Source organism: Berghia stephanieae, chromosome 2, assembly GCF_034508935.2.
Source record: "Berghia stephanieae isolate SIO BIC M18660-M18661 chromosome 2, UCSD_Bste_1.3, whole genome shotgun sequence".
NCBI lineage: Eukaryota > Metazoa > Mollusca > Gastropoda > Nudibranchia > Aeolidiidae > Berghia > Berghia stephanieae.
In genome coordinates, this window is record NC_088361.1 from 45,475,533 (window position 1) to 45,501,105 (window position 25,573).

The 25,573-nt window shown below is 38.1% G+C and overlaps 1 protein-coding gene across 2 annotated transcripts in view; it reads left to right on the forward strand.

The window, feature by feature from the left end:
- The first annotated feature begins 2,410 nt into the window (after positions 1-2,410).
- The window catches only part of LOC144964981 (solute carrier family 28 member 3-like), a 47,369-nt gene continuing 24,206 nt past the window's right edge, over positions 2,411-25,573 (forward strand). The window contains exon 1 of one of the 2 annotated variants that reach the window (XM_078899800.1): positions 2,411-2,544. The gene's annotated coding sequence lies outside the window, so the exon portion shown is untranslated. Of the gene's footprint in view, positions 2,545-16,222; positions 16,604-25,573 lie in introns of those variants that run through there. The other variant, XM_078899801.1, reaches the window with a different exon arrangement.

Sequence of the window (25,573 nt, forward strand, 5' to 3'; positions counted from 1 at the left end):
GGTGTGTTAGTTCTGGCGGTTGTAGTGGTGATGATGATGAAGATGTGGTTGGAGTTGAAGCAGTCTTGGAAGTGATGATGGTATGGTGGTGGTCGTAGAAGCGGTAGTGATGATAATGAATACGATACGGCGGCGGTATAGTAGTAAGGATTGCCATGATGATGATGATGATGATGATGATGATAGTAATGATAATGATGGGGATGATGTGGTTGTTGTTAGTGGTGGTAACGATGATGGTTGCATCGACCACATAGTGCAGCCATGTGTCACACAGGAAAGTGAGTAAGCTGTGTTATGCTCAAGAAATATGACGAGATACCAGAAAAGGGATTCACTCGGGTTTGTTGGTCATCTCATACTACGTACTCTGGAAAAACCCATATTTGAAAATTTGGTCAGAAAACTCGTCCTTCAAATATCGATCCATTTAAATGACCCTTATCTTGTGGGGGGGGGGGGGGGGAAACAACTCTCAAACCTGGGACTTCGTGAAATTTGAAAGTTTTTTTTTTCCAAGATGAGGATCATATAAATACGATCGATATTTGAAGGGCGAGTTTTCTGACCAAATTAATTTTAAAATATGGGGTTTTCCAGAGTACGACAGTATAGTAGTAAGGGAGTCACATTCTGTGTATTTTACCGTCCTAGCTGTTTTCCAACTTGCTTTTTGTCTTTGTCTTGGAATGAGATTACTTGGCTTTGTCCTGGCCCTGTCCGGAATCCTTGGCTGGGAGGGAAATCGTCAAATGTATAGTTATTGTTTTGGGATATCCCCCCCCCCCGCCCTGCTATATTTTTGTTTTGAATACCATGATTTGTAAACATTTGAATGAATTCCTCTTTGTGTCTATGTCTGGATTAGACCTTTAAGTGATCTCAAACCTATGTCGGGTAGGAGGTCGCTTACTGTGTCTTCTATGGACCTCTATGTCTGTTTTCCAGTTTGCTTTTCGTCCTTCTCTTGGAATGAGATTGCTTAGCTTTGTCCTGGCCCTGGCTGGAAGGAAATCTCCTTCCTTGTGTGTGAGTGCGTGTGTGTGTGTGATTGTGTGAGTATGTGTATTTATATATATATATATATATATATATATATATATATATATATATATATATATATATATATATATAGGACTGATAGGTCCCATATTTGAGTTCTGTTCATTGCGGGGTTAAAGTTGAGTCCTAGGTAAAGGCACTCTACTCATTCTTTCATCGTACTCGAGTGTAAAATTATGAAGACCTGGCCGTTAACAGAGTTCCCGGTCGATTTTTTTTTTGTAATAAGTGACACCATGTCTCATCCCAATAAATGTCAAGTGTTGCTGTTGACCATGATGTAACGATAGTACTCAAGTAGGCCATGGTAGAGACCCTTTGTAAAGAGCATTGAGTATGTTCAGTGGATATCGCGTTATAAAAATGATCAACATTTTTTAGACTGAAAAAAAGATGGAGAAATAGAGAGCGAGCGGGAGAGAGAGAGAGAGAGAGAGAGAGAGAGAGAGAGAGAGAGAGAGAGAGAGAGAGAGAGAGAGAGAGAGAGGATGTGTATGTTTGTGTGAGAGAAAGAAAGATAAAGAATGAAAGAGAGAGAGATAGAGAGGGGGGGGGGGGGAGAGTATGTGTATGTATAAGAGAGAGAGAGAGAGAGAGAGAGAGAGAGAGAGAGAGAGAGAGAGAGAGAGAGAGAGAGAGAGAGAGAGAGAGTTGTTTTTTTTTATTTGGAGACCGTAATTAAAATATTTTATTTTTATTGTTGAAATATCATAAGATCCGGATGTTATTTCCCTCCACCTTTGGTATTTCGGATTTTGATTAGGTGAATAAGTACGAAATTTGTTTGTGTTGTTGAGCGGAGCTGGGCTATTTTGGCGCGCTCGCTCTAAAACTTCCGTCTGCTCCACCTTCACTCACCCACAACTAAGAAATAACAACCCTCAGGTCACATTGCTACAAACATAAACATAACTTTGTCCTTCACCTTGGTTTCAAAGTTGACAGATTGGATAAAGTCTTTGACCAACCAGCCATAGTGAATCAAACGATTTTGATTAAAGCAGTTTTATGGCAACCATTTCAGATTCAAATTGCAAAAAATCACAATATTATCAAAATAATTGCGATATTCTAGCACATTATTAAAGAGTTCAAGTTGCAAATGAATTACGGGGTCTAAAATAAAAGAATATGAATAATTATTCGACACTCATTATTATTGGTGTAGGTAATTACAGTTAAATAGTATTGCGTTGAGTTGAAATTGTGTATTCTTAGTATTAGTTAATTCTATATAACAAAATTCCAACATTTTGTGATTTCTTTCTAAATATATTTTTACTCTTAAGTTATAAAATATCTGGCAATATTTTGTTTTTTTTTTTTTTTTTGCTGGCGCGAAATCCAAGTTGTGGGAGTGGCGAGTGAGTGACGGAGTGATCGAGCTTTGTTGAGTTGGCTCCAAAAAGTTCAATACGCTCTGACATCCACCAAGACTTTGAGGCGGCAACCAAACAGGACTCGAGTCAAGAAATACTTGCTGTAAGTAGAGTTTTCTAATCTTAAATTGTATAAGAATCGAATTTTATTTACCATTGTCAGCCAATGTCTGAAGGCAGGCCAACAACTGATGATGATGAAATCTGAAATGGGCGTTGTCCTCCGCGTCTTTCTTTTCTTTTTAATTACCCTTTTACAATTCATTATTTCTTCCACTACTTTTCTCTATTTTTTTCTTTTTGGAGGGAGTGTGGAGAATGGTATGGTGATAATGCAATTAGGCTAAGTTAGTTTTACACTTAACTGAAAAATCCAGAAATGAAATTATGGCGGGGAGTAGGGCGGCTTGTACATAATACATATGTAAATAAGTGCACGTCGGAGTAGGGGGCTGTTTTTCCGCAAGTCCCTAGCACTGGCTTTGCTTTGTTATTTAATTTTATCTATTATTATTTTAAAAATTATTTATTGTTATATTATATCAATATAAATGGGAGGCCTTCCGAAAGCTCCTACATCCCCAGTATTCTTGTTTTTTTATTTTAAATGTTCTAGTCGGGGGTTTGGGAGGGGGAAACTGTTTTTTTTTCTTTAAAAAGTCTCCCCCCTCCCAAACCCCCTGCTAATTATTTTTAAAAAATTTTCCCCCTACTAGAAGAAGAATACTGGGGATGTAGGAGCTTTCGGAAGGCCTCGCATATTCGTGGGGGGTGGCTCTTTTTTGTATTTTTTTTCTATGGGACTTTTGCCCTTCACTGCTAAGAACTTGTGGAAAGACTCCCCAATAGGAGTAAATCATGCTTCAGCGACCCCTCTTATTTTCTTTCTAAAAATTTTAATAATAAATTTGAAATATAGTCAACTAGCCATTTTGAAAGGGATTTTTGTCATTTGTAAGTCGAATCAATGTCTGGTCTGCAATGATGTAGCCTTGTGAGAGAGACAAGCGTCCAGATCTAGAAAAGACTTCCTTTGGGAACACGATCCTGTCTCCAATTATCTTAAGTGTAGGCCTTAGTCAATTATTTTCGCTAGAATATTTTGAAAGAAGACGCCTTTTTTTCATATTATTATATCTACAAAATTATGCTTAGATTTATTATTGACCTTGAGGTTAAAGTTTAACTCTCTTCTGATGAAACCTTGCTTGATGTTTTTTTTTTTTATTATTTTTAAGAAACTAGTGACACATATTTCCATCAATCTTCATCTTCATGCATAGCCTTTTTAAAAAAATGTATACATGTGTTCTGTACGAATACGTTTATGAATTTGTGAGATACTCCATTAGTACTTGGTCACGGATACAAACATCGTTTCGATGACTGGAGGTGGGGTCAATCTTTAAAGTAGATAATAAATTTGTTCCGACAGATCTGGTTTAACTTGCATTATGTCAGAATTTTTTCTCTGCCCTTCTTTAGCCATTTAATTGCTTTATATTTACCACCATTTAAATTCGGTTGCTTCTATAGTTATATCTACTACTTCTACTACCACTAGTACTACTACTACTATTACTGCTACTGCTTTTACTACTGCTACTACTACTACTACTACTACTACTACTACTACTACTACTACTACTACACTTCCACTACCACTATAATCACGTGAAAAATGTAATGTAGTATGTATGTTTTTTTGTTTTTTGTTTTGTTTTTCTCTTTCTTTTTTCTCTAATATAAATATTTGATATTTCATACGGAATTGGCCCCGGGTTATCCTGGCTTTTTATGACACCTCAATAATAATGATAATTATGAAATAATAATACACGCACAAATTACTCCTGTCCCCATTTATATAAGATATCCTGTGATTCTTGTGTAACTTCATTTTGACATCTAAAACAACCCACTCATACTCATTTCCTCTGCTAATAACCCATCATTTTTTTCCCCAAATGCGTACACGTATTATATAAAATTGTAGTTTTTAAGAAAATAAGATGGATATATTTCGTTCACCTCGATACCATACTCCGTTGTTATTGTGTTCATTATTGTTGTATTATTGGTGATGGGTATCCGTCATCAGACGGCTCATTAATTAAAGCGCTTTCCCACGATGTGATGAGTTGACATAAAATCTGTCAACAATTGCATTTATTGTGTGTGTGTGCGTGTGTGGCTTCATCGGATCCTGTGTCGTATTCATATTGAACCTGGGACTATGTAAACAGGATATTAGTGGGAAATAAACCTGGGACTAAAGGGAGATGGATACCATTGAAAGTTGAAGCCGGATATGAGAGCTTGGTACCAGAGGAGAATGAACCTGACACTATAGGGGGTGGGCGCCAGTGGGGAGTGAACCTGGGACTATGTAAACAGGATATCCGTGGGAAATAAACCTTGGACTAAAGGGACATGGATAACATTGAAAGTTGAAGCCGAATACGAAAGTATGGTACCAGAGGAGAATGAACCTGACACAATAGGAGGTGGGCGCCAGTGGAGAGTGAACCTGGGACCTGGATATTGTCGGGTTTCGGCGGGTTTCGTAATAAAGCACTAATTCTTTTTCACGAAACCGGCCGATAACCTTAGTCTCAGGTTCATTCCCGACTGATGTACACTTCCTTGAGTCTCGGGTTCACTCCCCACAGTTGTCTACTTCCCATAACGTTGCTGGATATGGTCGGGTTTTGGCGGGTTTCGTAAAAAAGCACTAGTTCTTTTTTACGAAACCCAGTCCCAGGTTCACTCCCCAATGGTGCACACTTCCTTGAGTTCTAGGTTCACTCCCCACTGCCACCTACTTCCCATAACTTTGTCGGGATTCGTCGGGTTTCGGCAGGTTTCGTAAAAAAGACACACCCATAAAAATGCAATGTCTGAAAGTGGTAAGGAGTCGGAGTCGGGACTTCTAAAACCGACTCCACCCTCAAACAACCGACTCCGACTCCGACTCGCCAGCCCTGGTTATTATGTTATGCTCTTCTACACCAATCACAAAGATTAGGCTTGACTTTGACCGAAATTATGTCATTAATAATGATGATGACAATAATAGTAATAATAATTATTATTGCTATTATTATTGTTGTTATTATTATCATTGTCATCATCATAGTTGTGGTGAAGCTGGCTTTTAAAAAAATATTCCCTCATAACCGCTGCAGCTCAACGGAAGATTCAGATTTAAGCGACGTGCACTTATTTGCAGGTCTGATAACCTAATTCCTTATAGTCTCAGAATTGTAATGGAAGTCTCAAAAATTGACGCAAAATATTGTCCATTACGACAATGTTAAACTAGGCCGATAAGTGGGATTGGGTGTCAGACCTGCCTATACGTGCATATTTCGTATTTAAGCAATTACACATTCTTATGGCTCTCCAAGCATTGTGTATTGTTGCTATTCGTTTAATTTTTTTTAAAAAGCTCATAACATTTGCCAGCCGGATATAACGTACCAACGCACAAACTACTTATATGTACTTAGTGTTTTTATGTGTTTATGGATCAAATGCCTAAGGTGAATGTAAGTAAAAAGTGGAAAGCAGATTAGACGTCTACCTTTCTTTCACCTTTTCATTGTCCTCGCCTCGACAATACCGGTTGCCAATTAATCACAATGGTTTGTTTACCAACATTCCTGTTTTAATGAAATATTCGATGCACTGTTTACACCGTCAGCTATCTGCGTGTGCTCTATTGGCCATTCCGGCCTTTGAAGTGCACGTCACATATTGGGACATATTGTTTATACCGTCAACTATCTGCACTTATTCTATTAGCCATCCAGATGTTTGGAGTACACGTCACATTAGGGGATATATTTTGAGAAATAACTCACTGGTTGTCAGTGTCGTTAACCAGTTAACTGCCGTATTCGGGAAAACACGTCTTCGAAAATAATAGGGCCAGTAAACTCGTCCTTCAAATATCGACACATGTTTTTTAGTACAGCGTTTAACTGGTTTCATTTTGGAAAGCAAGTTTAAACATTGATTCCTCCCATGGTGGGCAGGGTGGCACTTACTGCTCTGTGCTTTGTTGCGAGTGATTTGCTTGATGTTTTAGATAAAGGTTCTGTTTCTCTTCTGACATTGTTAGACCTTTCGGCGGCGTTTGATACTATTGATCACGGTATTCTCATTAAACGACTTAATATAACTTTTGGCTTGTCTGGGACTGTCTTGCAGTGGTTTGAATCTTATTTAGATGGCAGAAAGCAACAGATTATGATTTTAGATAAACTTTCTCGTCAACATACATTGTCTTTTGGTGTTCCTCAAGGCTCTGTTTTGGGTCCAATTCTTTTTGTTTTGTATACTTCTCCATTATGTAATGTCATCACTGGTCATGGGCTGCGCTATCATCTCTATGCAGATGATACGCAACTTTATGCTACTGATAAAACTAAAAATCTCGAAAATATTGTGAAACGTGTGGAAGAATGTGTGACGGATGTGAAAGAGTGGATGGATGCAAACAAGTTGAAAATGAATGAGTCAAAAACAGAAGTGATGATTGTGGGAAATAGAGGGCAGTTGAAGGTGAATGATGGTCTTGAGGTGTTGATTGGGGGTGAAAAGATCAAAGTTTCAAAGACTGTGAAAAATTTGGGTGTCTATTTTGATTCAGAAATGAAAATGTCAGCTCACATTTCTGCTCTCTGTAAATCTTTATACTTTCAATTGAAGAAAATCAGTTCGATCCGTCAGTATATTGCAATTGGAACATGTAAAACATTGGTTGTTTCCCTCATTTTTTCGAAACTAGATTATTGTAACTCGCTGCTTGTCAACTTGCCTCAGGCTTCTATTAAACAATTACAACTGCTGCAAAACAGTGCAGCAAGATTAGTTTTTGGCAAAAAAAAAAATTTGATCATGCAACCCCTTTGTTGGCATCTCTCCATTGGTTGCCCATTGAAAAGCGCACATATTACAAAGCAGCGTGTCTTGTTTATAAGTGTTTGGTTGGTATAGGACCGGCATATCTCACAGATCACGTGGTCATGTGTAAATTTGAAAATTACACTTTAAGATCATGTAATGACCAAACGAAAATTTCGGAAAAAAGATCAAGAACAAAATTTGGTGATAGATCGTTTGCTTATTTCGGCCCCAAGATTTGGAATGAACTGCCACGTGGTCTGAGGGAGTGCAAGTCTTTACCTACTTTTAAAAAGAATCTCAAGACACATTTTTACTGTATTTGTTTTTCTTGACTCTATATGAATCCTTGATTTGGCTATGAATTATTATTTTGTTTTTTGTTTTTTTTCACTTAAAATTGATATTTATATTGTAAAGTGCCCAGAGCTTGTGTTTTACACGAGAATGAGCGCTATATAAATGTGTATTATTATTATTATTATTATTATTACTGTGTCTATCTCCTTATAGCTTTTTCCCAATTTGCTTTCTGTCTTTGTCTTGGAATGAGATTACTCGGTTTTGTCCTGACCCTAGCCGGAGTCCTTGACTGGGAGGGAAACAGTCGAATGTATAGTTAGAGTTTTGGGAGATGATATTTTTTGTCTTGTAAATCATCTCTCTATTGTGCACTGTATTATTTTTTGTTTACATATTGTATTATGTGATTTGTAAACTTTTGAGTGTGTCCCTCTTAGTTGGGAACCTGTACTTGTGTCTGGATGAGACCTTTTTGGTGATCTCAAACTTAGTGCATTGATGGTGTGCTCTTGGAATCTACATCTGTTTCCTACTTGGAACTAAGTTCCCCTTTTTTTTGGGTGCTTTAATTGTAATTCTATAACTTTTTATTATCCTATTTTCTTCCTTTTTACTGGCACTGATATGACCTTAATATGTTGCAAGTGCCGTAGAACACTTAAAAACAACAAACATTGATTCGGGCCAGCCAACCGGTACGATCTCGCGTATTTATTACCAAGTGGGCAGCTTTGGGACCGCTGCTTGATTCAAAATGAATTCACTAGAACCATTTGTAGAAGAAATTAACATGTCTATGCATTATACGTGTGAATTGCCCATAATTTTACCATAGGTAGTGATAGTTTAGTAGTTTGTAGTAGGCAGTGGTAGTATGTAGTTGTTGTAGTAGTACGAGTAGTAGTTGTTGCTGTAGTAGTAGTGGAGGTGGTGGCAGTAGTAGTAGGTGTTGTTGTTGTTGGAGGAGGAATGCTAGAGAGAGAGAGAGAGAGAGAGAGAGAGAGAGAGAGAGAGAGAGAGAGAGAGAGAGAGAGAGAGAGAGAGAGAGAGAGAGAGAGAGATGGATCATTAGATAACATAACGGAAAGTATCTTGTCACAGGTGCAAAATGCCATCCAGATTTTTTATTTGATCTCAAACTTACAACTGATTTACTGGGTTGGCAGATGTCTATCACCATCACAACTTCATTTGATACATCATCGTCACCACATCACCACTGCTACAATCACCATCACATCACTTCTACCATCACCACCATCGCTGCAACAACCACCACCACTCACACTAGAATCAATACTATCAAAAGATCTAAGAACCTATGATTACAACCGCATAAACTTATGATTACTACTCACTGACAATTGATCAAGGATTGGTTGGGTGTGTTGATGCCTCATGATATTCAGTTCACAGTTATTACAAATGCAATGATTCGAATTCTCTTGCTTGCCATTAAAAAAAATGAATTTTATTCGTGTGGTGTAAATATCGAGTTATAACGAAATATAATTGATAACCAAGTTTGAGGTTGGCCTCGCTCTCTCCTCCCGACTGGGTGGGGATCCTGACCTCCCATAGTGGGCGGGGAGGTACTTGTCTTGTATTCTATACCCCTATACCTGTTTTCCAATTGCTGTCTGTCTTTGTCTTGGAATGAGATTGCTTCGTTTTGTCCTGAACCTGGCTGTATCCTTGGCTGGGAGAAAAACAGTCGAATGTATAGTTATAGTTTTGGGAGATGATATTTTTTGAAATTGTAAATCATATCTATGTTATGTACTGTTGTTTTTATTTTTAACATTTGATTTGTAAACATTTGAGTATATTCCTCTTAGTGGGGACTTGTGCTGGTGCCTGGGTGAGATTTTTAGATCTCAAACTAAGTACACTGACGCTGATCCTGGGTGGGGTTCCTGACCTCCCATAGTCGGCAGGGAGGTACTTGCAGTATCTTCTATCCCCATGTATCTATTTTCCAATTGCTTTCTGTCTTTGTCTAGGAATTAGATTGCTTGGTTTTGTCCTGACCCAGGCCAGAGTCCTTGCCTGGGAGGGAAACAGTTGAATGTATAGTTATAGTTTTGGGAGATGATCTTTTTTTTCATGTAAATCATCTCTCTGTTATGTATTATTTTTGATTTACATATGATTTATAAACATTTGAGTGTGTTCCTCTTAGTGGGGACCTGTGCTTGTGTCAGGATGAGACATTTAGGTGGTCTCAAACTAAGTACACTGATAGTGTGCTCTTGGAATCTACATCTGTTCCCTATTTGAACCAATCCTCTCTTTCTTCCCTTTTCTTTGGTACTTTAATTGTAATTCTAGAGCTTTTTACTATCCCATTTTCTTCCTTTTTACTGACGGTGATATGACCTAAATGTGTTGCAAGTGCCATAAAACCCTTAAAAACAAACATCTCTCCTCCCGATCATCTACTTCTTTCGCTCGACGTTTTTCTTAGAATTTAAGGTGGACACTGGTTTCAATATTTTGAGTCATTATATCGAGTCTCTAAACACTCACTTTTTGTAAATAAATAATAAATATGTTGACATTTTGAATGGCGTGTAGGGGAAACTATCACACAACCATTGCGTCGTTTAGATCAAAGATTGTTTGGACAAGTCGATGTCTCCATGGCATTAAATATATACAGTCTCTCTCCACATTTGGAGTTTCTCGTACATTCGAAGCCGGCCTCTCTCCTCCCACCCACCCTCCCGCTCATCTACATTTTCGCTTAGCATTTTTCTTAGAATTTTAGCGGTCAGGTTTCAATGCTTTTGCGTTTCAATTCCGACAAATTCTGACAATATGTGGACACTTTGAAGAAGGAAATAGCTCAGCCATTGTTTAGTTTAAAAAGACTTGGAAGAAAATTGATTTATTGATTATTGATTTATTAATTGATTGTCGTTTGGGCCAGTCCATGTTTCGTTTATTTAAAGTGAGACTAAGCTGATGGAGTTGTATAAGTACTGTCAAAAGTAATAAACAAAAATAATGATAACAGTTTTCGAAAAAGAACACGAAAACCATCTTCTTCAGCCAACAACAGCAAGGAAAAAAACAAACAAATAAAATAAAAGAATGAAAGCACCAATGCAATACTGAAAACCAGATCGATGACGTCTGTCATGCATTGATGTTTTCATGTTTTAGTTGTCGTAGACTGGTGCGTGGTGTTTTGTTCTTTTTTCTTTTTTTTTTTTCTTTTTTGACGCTGTTATATTCATTTTCGTTTATTATTTGTTGTGTTAAATATGCCAGTGTTACAAGTACAGTGGGATCGCATGAAGTCAGACTCCTTTGTTAGTCCCAATAAATTTTCTGTTCTTTACCCGTGTTCCATTGATAATGGATAAACTCGACATTTGCTTAAACTTAAAGTCAATCTATCTGGTCCAGTGGTGTTGGCTTTACCAGGATTCCACTATCCAACAATTCGAATCCATGCTTGATACCCTTTCTATCCGTCTTATCTATGTTCATCTATCCATCTATCTATCAGGGGCGTGGCTATATTGGTTGATTTGGGGCCTGGCACCGCACCCATCTTTTAAAAATGGATTACAGCATTTTTAAAAATAATAAAACCGAGAAATGGTAAATACCACCTCTTACTTCTTTGAGTATCTAAGTCTTTTCTTTAATATTTTTTCTCTCTTTCTTTTGTATTTACAAATATAGCATGTTTTAAGTGATTTTCTTCTTATTCAGGCACCACCTTATACTGTAAGCACGCCACGCCACTGCTATCTATCTATCTGTCTATCTATCAGTCTATCTATCTATCAATATCCATCCATCCGCCTGTCTGTCTATATCCATCCATCCATCGATCTGTCTATCTATATCCATCTATCTGTCTATCCATCCATCTATCTATCTATCTATATCCATTCATCCATCTATCTGTCTATCTGTATCTATCTATATCCACCCATCCATCTATATCTCTGTCTATCTATCTATCTATCTATCTATCTGTCCAGCCAGCCAGCCATCCAGCCATCTATCTTACTCAATCCTATGTGGTGTTTCATCAACACATAAGGAAAGGAACTACAGTGACTACTCTCTTCCGCCAACTTTCGATCCCCCCCCCCCCCCCCCCCCACCCCGCTAGGTCTAACTAAACATATCTCACTTTCTACCGATGTTCGCGGCTCGAACCCAAGATCTTCCGATCCGAAAGCGAGTGTCATAACCGCAAGACCACATGGCCGCACAGACGCTTAATTTTTTTTTTTTTTTAAATTAGATGATAGACGCCTTTCTGTTTGCGACCTTGGTTCTTGTTACAAGGTGTGTGACAGTCACAGTAGTACATAGAGAATCTGGATTCACCCTGATAGACCTTTGTATTGTTGTACAACAATCACTACTCATGTTTGAAAGTCTGGTATGCAGTAACTAGTAAAAAGATGAAGATTGTAGTTTTTCCTGTTCTTGGACAAACTGGCATTTGTATCGATTTTCTCTCTGGCAATAGTTGATAATCCTTCGATCTGTTCCATTTCAATCCGTCCGAGATTGAATTTGAGATCCCGCTTTTGTTTTTTGTTGGTTTTTTAATCGTTTTTTTTTTTTCATGTTTGGTTGTTTGCTTTGTTTTTGTTTATTCTTGGATATGTATTTCTTTGATTTCGTGAACTTAACACGCTCTCCTACATTGACACACATTTGAAATCGTTAAATTATCGTTCATGGCAGTTTATTGAACTACGTGAAATTTCAATGCCAGATTATTTTTACGCATGAAGACGCAATAAGACTGACACAACAACGATTATAGTGATAAGAACTACCATAATGTGTGATTCTGACTTATAGTGTTGAATTCCGACTGTTTGGCATAATGGGATAGCAGTACTGCACGACACAGTTTAAAACACATGCGATTTGCACCGATGGGCACTTTGTGCGTCTTTGTGGACTTGAAATTAAATACCAGTAAGACTGAGACAGATACTGAGGAGTACAATGTGCAAAAACGAAATCATAACTTTTCTACTGTTTATCCTCCTCCTTCTCCTTCTTCATCCCCCTCCTCTTTTTCTTCCCCCTCCTCTTTTTCTTCCTTCTTCTCTTCCTCCTCCTCCTCAGTAAACAGACATTTCAATCCTACACATCAGTATATTACATCACCGATAATCTAATCGTCAATAATATTGTTGTGGTTGGATTTAGTCAGACGCCCGACTTAACACCATCATATGTTTACAACACAATGACCTCCAGATGAAAATAGACAACCTGGATATTATCTCCCTTCTATTGCATCATTACCCCGTGCTCGACATCTGGCAGTTCCCCCCCCCCCCCCCCCCCCCCCCCGACACCGTGTGGTAATCTTGACACTTCCATTGACGTATTTAACTCGGATGTCTATGATGTTTGTACTCCTGAGACTGGGAATCAGGGAAATATCCACAGATTAGTGAGAGGGGGACAGATCTGCCTGGAAGATTTTAGTATTGTTATGGTTTTTTCTTGTATTTAGATTAAAAAACAAAAACAAAATTACAACCCCCCCCCCCCCCAAAAAAAAAAAAAAAACAACAAAAAACAACAAACAAAACAAACACGCACAGGCACACACACACACACACACACACACACACACACACACGCAACAACAACAACAAAACAGCAACAACAAACAAAAACCCACAAAAATAACGCAAAAGCAAAAATTGTGATAAAAGATAGAATGTGCCAAACTATCTTAAACTCCAAGAAATATTTTTTTTTAAGCATGGTCAAAAATATTGCGTCTCAGAAATAACGCACGTCAATTAAAAGAGAAGAAGAAAAAGAAAGATAAAATAAATAAAGCTACACGTGCGTTTTGTTGTTGCAATATTATTTTTATTTTCCTTTGAAAGTTACGTCCTCTTTGTTTTAATGCATTACTACTACCAATGTTGTATATCTAATCTATACGGATGGAGATACCACCATGTCAGTCTGAAGTGCAACTTTCAATGTTTGAACACTGCGACAAAAGCTTGACACTTGCAAGAGGTTGATTACTCCATAGACAGCATGTATGGGATGTATTTATGTCCAGGCACCTCTGAACGGTATTATTTATGTTGACTACTAGCAATACTTGAAATGTTGACTTGGGTGAAATTTGGTTCGTTTAGAAAATTAGAAAAAACGTTTTCATCTCAGTAAGTAAAATACCCGTTATATCCGGCTGGCGGATGTTATGAGCTCTTTTTTTTTCTGTAACGTAGCGCATAGTATCGATATTTTGAAGTTTGCACAGATATTAATTTCCTTGTTTTCGTAGCTTTCGACACATCGTGATATTAATGGGATATGTCATTGATCATCGCATTATCTACTTTCGATAATCAATCTATTCAGTCGACACAGTTTAACTGCCAAGCTCGGCCATGAGTTTGTTGACAAAAAAAAAAAGATAATAATATAATACCTATTTTAATATTTTCGTTTTGATCCCGAGTGTGGGAGGAGGAGGAGGGTCGATCGATGGCTTCGACTGTCACCTCATGTGGATTGATCTCTTAGGTTGTTGTCGACGAGTAAGATTCTCCTGTTGTTCTCAGGCGTAAACAACCAGGTCTATTGGATGGAACCTTGGACAATATGAAAGTGCGCGCGCACACCAACCCACACAAACCGTAGGCATCGTGAATTTATAGCCTGACAAAGACCCATTAACCCCATATTTTGACGTAATGTTTAGGTTTTTGGACCGCCAAGTATGTTGTCTTAAGTAGTGGTCAAGGAAACAAGTGATCCCATTGGTTGAACTGTTGAATAAAACTCACGATTTGTTTTATTTTGTCAAAGTAAAATACCTACTGCTTGATCAATATAATATCAAATCAGAAACCTATGTGTTAATTTTAACGTTTATAATCTGATTGGGAAAGTCGTGTGGTATCTAACAGCCGCCCATTTGGCGATATAAAAACAATAACAACGATCAGAGAGAGGTCGATTTCATTCACGTTTTGTTTACAAACAACCAACCTTGTTTGTCCGAGCACGTTTGAATGTGTGTCACAAATTCCATGCTTTGAGTTTGGTTGGTCAAAAGTCTACTGGTTGATTGATTCCATTGGCATTGGTTGAACTATTGAATACAAATACAACTCACGATTTGTTTTATTTTGTCATCGACTTCTTTTTTGGCGTAAGTTTTTAGTCAGTGGCAGGCTTTGGGTACAACGCGAAAAGAAAAGGACACCTACCACTACCAGTAGCGCCCGCCAACCACCCGCGAACGAAATTGACGTCACTCAACACTTTATTGTATTTATACAGCCATTTTAATGAGTAATTATCACTCTAAATGTTCAAAGTTAAACGTAGTTTTGTGTTTTGGTACGTTATATTTTACGGATATTGTGATTATTTTACGTAAACGGATAGCATCAAGAGAATGTGTGATTGACTTCGCGAAGTCCCAGGTTTGAGACTTAAATCGACCGATATTTGAAGGACGAGTTTTCCGGCCAAATTTTCAAATAATATGGGGTTTTTCCAGAGTACGGCAGTGCATTCTCGTACACAACGGGGAAATAATTTCATCACACAAGAAGGGGACACCACTAGAAGGGTGGCAACACCCGCGCTCTATTTCATCATTCGTCATTGCATTCTTTTTGCCGAGGAAGGGGGGGGGGGGGGGGGGGGGGGGGATTCAAAACTAAGTAGTAGGACCGCGGTTTTTTTCTTGGGTGAGTTAATCGATAAGTTCCGACTCAGTCCCGTCCATATGACGCAGTATCTGCCTCTTTTGTTGTTCTGTGGTGTCTACTATGATTATATTATGTAGATAGTTGCGCAAAAGCTGACAACATTGCCATCCGGAAGTATAACGGACTAAACATAAACTATGTGTAACCTTGAACGTTTATCGTTTGGTTAATACAGTTTAGTGAGAATTACTCATAAACGCGGATGGCAAAAAAATAAAAATAAAAAAGAATAAAAAAGACCAGGGTGACGTCAACTTCATACTGTCAATAAGGAACAAAATTTACGTCACTCAGTTCTTATTGTTTTTAGCGAGCCATTTTATGATTAGTTCTCGCTAAATTGTATCAGAATACAGAGGTTTAAGGTTACACCAAGAAGCTTATAATAATTATAAGCTTCTTGGGTTACACTTAGATTTGTGTATTGGTACGTTTTATCCGATTCCATCAGAGAGAGAGAGAGAGAGAGAGAGAGAGAGAGAGAGAGAGAGAGAGAGAGAGAGAGAGAGAGAGAGAGTATGCTGTTTGTTGTTCTCATCTATTTTGCCCTTTGCCATTTATGAAAAGGGAGAAAAAAGACGAGGGAAATTGCCAATGACGTCATTTGTTTTTGAGCGGCAAATTCAGGACATTTTCACGAGGCAGCGTCAAAATCTAAAAATAGATTGGTAAAAGGAGAAATGCCCTGGAATGCCACTCCCCCGATTTGCTCTGTTTTCATTGGTTACAACTGACGAGGGTTCTGAGCGGGCTGTAACATGTGTGTAAGTGCAGCGCCGGTTGGTGATGCAATTGTGAGACCTACCTGGCACGCACACGCACACACACACTACGAAGCACGTGTGATCGCTAGTACGGCACGCAGATTAGTAATAGTAATGTCAGTAAACCTTTACGGACAGCTCGATCGTTGAGATACAATTATTTAAACGCCGTGACAATTATTTAAACGCCGTGTTTTTATAACTCCTAATTTCTGAAGACATTTCACTGTTTAAAAGTCGTAATAAGTGAGATTTGTTATTTGATGAGAATGATTTGTGGATCGTTGTGATTGTTCAGATTGGAACCCTCGACACACCCTCGCGGTTTTTAGTGTGAGTGCGAGTCAGCTGTTTAATTTTACGTTAATTTTATTCGTTTTAACTAGATAAATTAGGCTTGTTGTCCTAATCGGAGGATCATCTTCTTTTTCAGGTACGTGAACCATTTTAAAATAGTTGATTTCTTGTAGTCAGACTTAAGATTGTGGTGAATTTAGTAACTGTTACTGTTATAAGCTAGAGGTGGGTTATGAACTGTTAGCTGGTTAGTCTTGTCTTTCTCTTTCACTTATTTCAATTTCATTTCCTTGTTTCATATCATTTCAAAGATTCTTCCTATTACTCCCCCTCCTCCTCTTCCTCCTACTTCTCCTTCTTTTTATCCTTCTCATTCTCCTCTCCTCTCCTCCTCCTTCCGATCCGAAAGCGTGTTTTACAAGACCATATGAATAGTCACAGAAAACTCATCTTACATACGATTCAATTTTAGGTTAAAAGAAAATATTTTTCCCTCTTATATTTACCAGGATTATTTTATTTCTTGTTTTGTAAATTAGATAAAAATCATTTTGGCCTCATTTCCGAAGAGTGGAGCTTAATTAAACGGAAAAACGCGTAACGTCTGCAGACCTGTCCACTGTTACGGAAAATCGTAGAATTACGAAATTTTGACTCAGATTTCTGAACTTCATGAGCATTCTATTATGTCATTAAAACTGATTGAAAATGAAAGTTGATGCCAGGCTACATAAATATAACTTCTCCTTCTCCTATTTCTCATACTCCTCCTCCTCCTTGTGGTGATAAATTATTGATTTTTTAAAGTTAATATAGTATTGACTACCATAGTTGTGTCCTACAAATTACATACGAATTTATAAATTTTGAAGACCTGTCTGCGTCTGAAATAGCCGTTGATGATTGGTCTGATAGGACGGGCAATGTCTGAATCACCACGAAGGGGGCGAAGTGTCCGAGTGGTTAAGGCATTGCGTTGTGACCCAGAAGGTCCCGGGTTCGAACCCCGCTTTAGGCACTTTCGTTTTTTTTTCTTTGGGCAAGATTAAAAAACCTTCATTTTCTCACTTGGACAACATGTGTGATTCCTGTTGACATCAGACATCTTTGATGAATTATAAATATATATTCCATGGTGGAATGCCTGGGCAACGGTATCTTATGATGTTGTAGCGGGCGGGCGTAATAAATAATAAAAACGAATATCCACTAAACATGCTCAAAGCGCTTTACACGGGGTTCCTGGCCAACATCTAGGGTGTGACATGACGCCTGTTATGCGATATTACAAATTTTTTTTTGACAGAGACAACACTTGTTAACCACCGAGTACTCATTTTACACCTGAGCATGGTCAACGAATGTGAGTAAAGAGACTTTTCCAAGGAAATGACTCACTATGAGCCGAGCGAGGCTCGAACCCAGGACCTTCCGATCCAAAAGCGAGTGTCATACATACATACAAACATACACACATACATACATACATACATACATACATACATACATACATACATACATACATACATACATACATACATACATACATACATACATACATACATACATACATACATACATACATACCACTATCAAGATGACAAAACCATTCACATGACGATGTAAGCCCGCCCGAACCTGTCAACAATGACCCAGATGTTTGATCGAATCGGTGTAAAAAGGAATAATAGTCGAAATTGAATATTAACATCTTCAATAAAGAATGAAATCCCAAACACTGAACGTTTCGAGTTCAATCAAATCCATCTTCAGCCAACAACAGAAAATATGAAATCATAGATACATCACTATTTATAAAAAAAACCCAGAAGAAATGAAGTGAGTAGGAAAGTGCCAGAAGATAATAGAGAATAAGAATTTCGCGGCGGCGATGGAGGCTCGAACCCGCGACCTTACTGGTACGACAACTCCGCCTGGCCGGGGAGAGCGTGACTCTACGGTTATCTACGATCCCTAAAAAAAAAACAAAAAAAAAAAAACCCAGATTGACGGAGCGTGGTCGGGATTTTGTTTTGTTTTGTTTTTCTCTCTGCTTGCAATGGCAATTATGAGGGATATTATTTTTTAGTTCTGTAATTCTGTCATAGATTAGATTATATACAATTTAGTCTCTTAATTTGTCTTGTAAAATATTATGCAACTGTTTATGACCTGATAAAACCATAAATCAATTATAATTGTCTTTGTTTTTTTTTTTCCTTTTTCTTTTCTAATGACGGATTTTCCCAGGGGCAGACACAGCCCTTATTCAACGTTACGAAATCGAAGCTTTGATGTTCTCGTGTCCTTACTTTTAAAGTGTTGAGTTGATGAATTTTTGGTGCATGTCAATTCTTGTGCAATACATATAATGGCATACGGGATACCCTCCTAGTTTCGTATTGATATGGGTTTGAATTATAGATTGCAAAATGTCTGGGGTGAGCTGGTTGGGGTCCGATTGATGTTAATTTTCGTTATTCATTTATTAAATTATATTTTTGTTGTTGCTTTAAAAACATTTTGCCGACTCACTTGTTTTGAACCTGGCCATTATGATATGAGATTTACACACACATAAAAGTAGTCCGATGAGGCCGGAGTTTATCCCGGTTCCAAAGGGTGAAACGGACAATAACAATTGCTCGATACCCTTTTGATAGGACGCTAGTCTATCGCAAAGTTCTTTCCGCCAGATCTATCAGACCCAGCTATCCAATCACTGCTTTGGGGGGGTCTGAAAAAAAACCTCAACTGCACCCGGGTTCGATTCGGTCCCTTTGCTCGTGAAGCGAGTGCTCTACCAACTTAGCTATCGGGATCCCCTGGGATTCACCAAAGTTGTGTTAGTACGACCAGGAAATGGCCGGTTTCTATCACCTTGTAGCTCTAACAGGGTTGGGGGGGGGGGGGGGGGGGCGTACCGCGTGAGACTTTGGATCTGTATATTGTTGTGACATCAGACCAGATTAAATTATGATTTTTAGATGGTTTTAGTTACAAATGTTTTTGGTTGGAATGGCAATTGTAGCTCCATTCCACATTCAAGACTTGGGCTTATTTTTATATAGCGTAATATCCACTAAACATGCTCAAAGCGCTTTACAGGGGATCCCTAGTGCCCCTAGTCAACAGCGACATTTAACATGTAGGTAGGACGTGACATGACGCCTGTTAGGAGATATATATATTTGGGGTGAGGGGGTGGGACAGAGACAACGCTGTTAACATCCAAGTATCTATTTAACACCTGCGTACGGCGAGAGCGTGTGAGTTATGACCCTTTTCCAAGGACTCAAGTATTAACTATGCGCCGAGCGAGGCTCGAACTCAGGACCTTCCGATACGAAAGCGAGTACAAGATCACGTGGCCGCACAAAACTTGAAATTATTGGCAGAAATATTTTTGATGATTTCATCTGGATCATCTTTAACATTCATTGTTCTGTTAAGATCGTATTTTGTGGTTTTTATCGGGGGGGGGGGGGGGGGGGGGGGGGGGGGGGATTTTCATCGCTGATGTTAGAATTGAGCACGGGTAATCGAACGATATACCATTTAAATCAATACAATTGGAGGCGATATATCGATATTTTTTTGGATCTGACTAACTGTTCCTTGCTGGAAAACAAACATATGAGAAACGCTATAATTACTGCTATTGTAGTTGTAGACAGCATTGTTGGTGACGTCATCGTTATTATTATTATTGTTATTATTATGTTAAGGGATGGCCTCTTTCTACGTGCATATGTTTACAGGTCTGATAGCCGAACATAATTATGGGCTAGATGTAAAATTGTTGTAATGTACAATATCTTTCGTTGGTTTTAGAGTTGCTCCATTACAACTAAGAGCCCACAACAATTTAGGTTACCAGACCTGCAATTAAGTACACGTTGGTTTGAGAGTATTTCCATTACAACCACGAGGCCACAACAATTTGGGTTATCAGACCTGCGAATGGCACGTCGAACTCTTCTTTAAAAAAATAAATCAGAATTGACATGAGGTGATAATGATTGACCCGAACACATAAGGTGTGACATTCGAACGCAATTATGGGCCAAGTTTAACAGAATTGTAATGGACAATATTTTGCGTTATCTTTTTTTTTTTTGTTGTTGTTGTTGTTTTGTTTCGTTTTAGACTTCCATTACAACAATAAGCCTAGATTATAATAAATTGGGTTATCAGACCTGAAAATAAGTGCACGTCAGATTGGCCTTAACGAAAATGTGATTTTGTGTTTTTGAAGTGGATTTTTGTTAACGGATATAAAAAAAATTTTTATTGTTTATATTTGCATTTTTTATATTTTTTTATATGGAATTGCCTTTGCCAACTAGAGATCGCCATTGCATTCCTGTTTGATATTCCTCCCTTTAAAAAAAAAAGGATAAAAATTATTCAGATTAATTCATCCTAAACACAGATCATCCACAACTGTCGTTGTTAACCCTTTTCCAGTCGGATTCAATTTTAATCATGCTAACCACTTCTTGATTGCGCCTCACCCCTCGATGGATTGAGCGAACAATGTAGATAGATGCATGACGCGACGCAGCAGATGTAGAATTACAATAAAATGCACATAGACTCTAGTTACAACTAAAATGCTGTCCTAAAGAGGTGTCAAATGTTTTTTGAACATATTCAGAGTTTTGTGAGGGGATTGTGAGGATTTAACATCGTCGGGCGGCTATGTGGTATACGACACTCGCTGTCGGATCGAACGGTCCTGGGTTCGAGCCACGCTCGGCGCATAGTTGAGTCCTCGGAAAAGGCTCTTTACTCACATTCTCTCACTATACCCAGGTGTAAAATGAGTACCTGACCGTTAACAGCATTGTCTGTGAGGGGGGGGGGGGATGTAATTTCGCCTAACAGGCGGCATGTCTCGTCCTACATGTTAAGTGTTGGTCAGGGACAGAGCGATTTGAGAACCTTTAGTCGATATTGCAGTATATAAAAGCTCGTGGGCTATCTCAAGGGCTCAACTTTGCGCTTTCAAGCAGGGCTGGCGAGTCGGAGTCGGTAGGAGTCAGTTGTTTGAGGGTGGAGTCGGAGTCGGTTTTAGAAGTCCCGACTCCGACTCCTTACCACTTTCAGACATTGCATTTTTATATCATTCAATGTGTAATATTTTAGATACTAGATATAGATAGTATCCAGGCCTATAGAATTTGAAAAAAATTACATTGGTATTAGCTAAAGGTGAACTATGCTTCCAAAACCCCCTTTCCTACCCAACCTTCATGCTCTCGTGCTTTACATTTATTTTAAGTTGGCATCAATGCCAATCACCCCGTACCTGACTAGAGGGAGGGGTGGGGATGCTGACTCTTCAATGTTAAAGTTAGGTTATTAGAAAGTGGGATAACCATAAGACCATAAGAAATGACTTTATTTTAGTATAAATGGTTTCAGTTTCAATATTGTCTTAATTTCACTTTTCCTCTTTTTGTTGCTCTTAATGACAGTTTTATTCATATCTTAGTTTCAGTTTCCTTTTTGTCTAGTTTCAGTTCCTTTTTTGTCCTAGTTTCAGTTTCTTTTTTGTTCTAGTTTCAGGTTCAGTTTGAATACTAGTTTCAGTTTCATTACATTTATGAATGATTGTTCTATTCTTTTAAATGTTTCAATATTATTTTTAATTAATGACTTTATAATATTTCAGGAAAGGGGAATATTATATTTATAATTCACTTTGAAAAATTAAAACTAAAACTATTAAAACTATTACTATTAATTAAAACTTTTTCAAAACTAAAATTCACAAATAGTAATCTTTTTTGTGTGTTTGTTTTCATGGGAAAAGGGGATGTGTTTTATCTTTTAAATTTGATGATCATTAATCAATATTAATGTGTTTATTCGAAATGAGCTAATCAGTCTGTAGTCAAAAAATGATGAAGAGCTTGTACTTTTAATGATGCAATACCAAATATGAAGCGGCTTGTATTGTTATAATACATATACTGGGGAAAAGCTAAAAGTAGCTGCGAGTGTTGGTTGCATATTATTACCTATTAATACTATGCTTGAGGAGTCGGAGTCGGTTTCAAGGCTGGAGTCAGAGTCGGTTTAAAAATAACCGACTCCGCCAGCCCTGCTTTCAAGAGCGGGACTTGAACCGAAGTCCTACAGCTTCGATGACTAGTGTCATACCTACCACTGGACCGTGCTCGTATCTTTACTGTTTCTGCTCTCGGTGAGAAATGCTTAATCTGTGTATAAGTAAGTTATAAAGAGATGAAAAGAAAATTAAGTTTTTTGAAAATATCTCGTCTGGCTGTGTAGGGGTTAAAAAGGACGGGACTGAGATTACATTCTACCTTTAAGTCGTACTTTGAAAAAAATATATAATAATAAAACGGGTATTTAAAATTTTGGTCAGAAAAGTCGTCCCTCAACTATCGATGGATTAAAATGATCATCTTGGCAAGAACTCTTAATCATGGGACTTCAGTGACATCTTGATTTAAAGTCCCAGGTTTGAGAGTTTTTGGCAAGGCAAGGGTCATTTTGATCGATCTATATTTGAGGACGCGTTTTCTGGCCAAAGTTATAAACTCACTGTGTGACGGGACTGAAATTACATTCTACCTTTATTTTGTACTATTTTGTCCGTTTTATCGGTGACGGGGAGGGGTGGCCACACCTTGCAATCTACATTGATTATTGAATAGGATTTTGTTCACACCTTTCATATCAGTCATCCATATCCAGCTGCTAAGCCTCCTACGCCTACCCTCCTCCTCATCCTACTACTACTACTACTACTACTACTACTACTACTACTACTACTACTACTACTACTACTACTACTACTACTACTACTACTACTACTACTATTGTTACTACTATTGTTACTACTACTACTACTACTACTACTACTACTACCACCACCACCACCATATGTTAATTGCACCCCCCCCCCCCCCCCCCCCTCTCCCATTATTCGGTATTCAACACCAGTCTGGGTGGGGTTCCTGACCTCCCATAGTGGGCAGGGAGGTACATACTGTGTCTTCTATCCCCTTATGTCTGTTTTCCAACATGCTTTCTGTCTTTGTCTTGGAATGAGATTACTTGTTTTGTCCTGAGCCTGGCCGGAGTCCTGCCTGGGAGGGAAACATTCAAATGCAGAGTTATTGTTTTGGGAGGTGATTTTTTTCCCTTGTAAATCATCTCTCCATTATGTATTATTATATTTGTAATTTTGAATTTATAATGTAAGCATTTGAGTGTATTCCTCTTTGTTGGATCTTGTGTTTGTGTCCGGATGAGACTAACAGGTGATCTTAAACTAAGTACATTGGTGGTATGCTCTTGGAATCTACATCTGATCCCTATTTGTTCCCAGTTCCCCTTTGTCTTACTTTCTCTTGGGTGCTTTAATTGTAATTCTAGAATTTTTTACTATTCCATTTTCTTCCTTTTTACTGGCGCTGATATAACCTAAATGTGTTGCAAGCGCCGTAAAACCCTTAAAAACAAAACAAAAACAAACATTCAACACCAGTGACTTGTAAAAACATTTCGGTGCACCCGCCCTGCATCTTCAGCAATTCAAGTCTACGGCAATGCTGTCGGTTTATCTCCAGATTGACCCCAGCGACATCGAGCTGACGGGGGATTTTCCGGGTTCAAAAAAGTTCGGTTCGTATAATTTAGTGGTCATCAAGGCTTCAGTAAAGTAGCGTGGCCTTCACTTTTTGCCCCCGCCGCCGGTTACCTTTTTACTTTATGCCATAACTCTGAATAATGTAATCGTGGTTTGGCAGATGAAATTTGTCTCTGTAAGAGAGTTAAGCTTATGTTTTGATAAAAACATGATAATAAAACACGGCAAATATTAGAAAGATCCATGGGGGTAGCTGCAGGAGATTGCATTTATTCTCGGTTGTGTCCACAAAACACGGTTGTTGCAACTCAGGGGATCCGTATTAAAATCAGGGGATACGTAAAAAACTCACCGGATATCAGCAACAGATTGATGCTATTTTTGGTTATACATAAAATGCGGTCATTTATCAAAGTACTTTTATGTCATAAGAGGCTGGGTTTGATAGTAATATTCGAGAAAATTCTTGTTGTTTTTAATATATAAGTTGTGTATGACGTTATTACTTGAAAGAGGCAGGTTTTGAATATTAATTTGGGATGTCAAAATCATTAGGAGTGGTCAGAAGGATTTGTGGGATAGTTCACGACAGGGTTCAAAACAAGAGTGTTTCTATTCTACTCTACCTTGTGATTCGATTCTATTCGATTTCATGATGAGCTGCACACTTTAAACCTTTTGTGCTCACCATAATTTATTTGCATTTACGGACTTAGAAACATTCCACGTATATTGAAAATGGTTACTGAGGCAAAATGACTTTACATTTGGATTGATTTTACGGATTTGGAATTTATGAAATTGATTGAACTATGACCATGGTATTTGATTTGGATTTGGAATTATCACAACAAATAAAGCAGTAAGAAATGAAACTTGGAATCTGCATTTTTATTTGATTGTCTTGATGTTGTACATTCAATTATCATCATCGGCCCTTGAACTATTTAGTCATTATTAACATCTACAACACAACTCAAAGAAATAATAATATCATCTATCAAAAAACCACTATACGATCACAAGCCATTACATATGTGTGTACTACGCCACAGTCTCTACGCCATTTTGGGTGGCCGTCGTCCGGATTTAACACAGTATTTATGTACCAGCGTGCCAGTGAGAGACGAATCCATTACCACACCTGCCAAGCTCTTACGAAAAAAAATCGTAGAATTCAGAAAATATTTGTCTCCAATTTTAGAACTCTGAGAGTGTCTCTAGGTCATCAAAACTGAAAGTTGATGCCAGACTACATGATCAGACCTACCTACTACATACTACGGTAAAATCGTAGAATTACGAAATTTTGGCTCCAATTTCATAACTTTATGAGCATCTCTAAGTCATTAAAACTTATTGAAAATGATAGTCGATGCCAGGCAGAGTACATAATTCTAAGGATTTTGAAGTGAGGGTAAATTCTTGGTCTATAGTTAATTATAGCGACTTCTATTTTTATCTCCTAAGAATTAC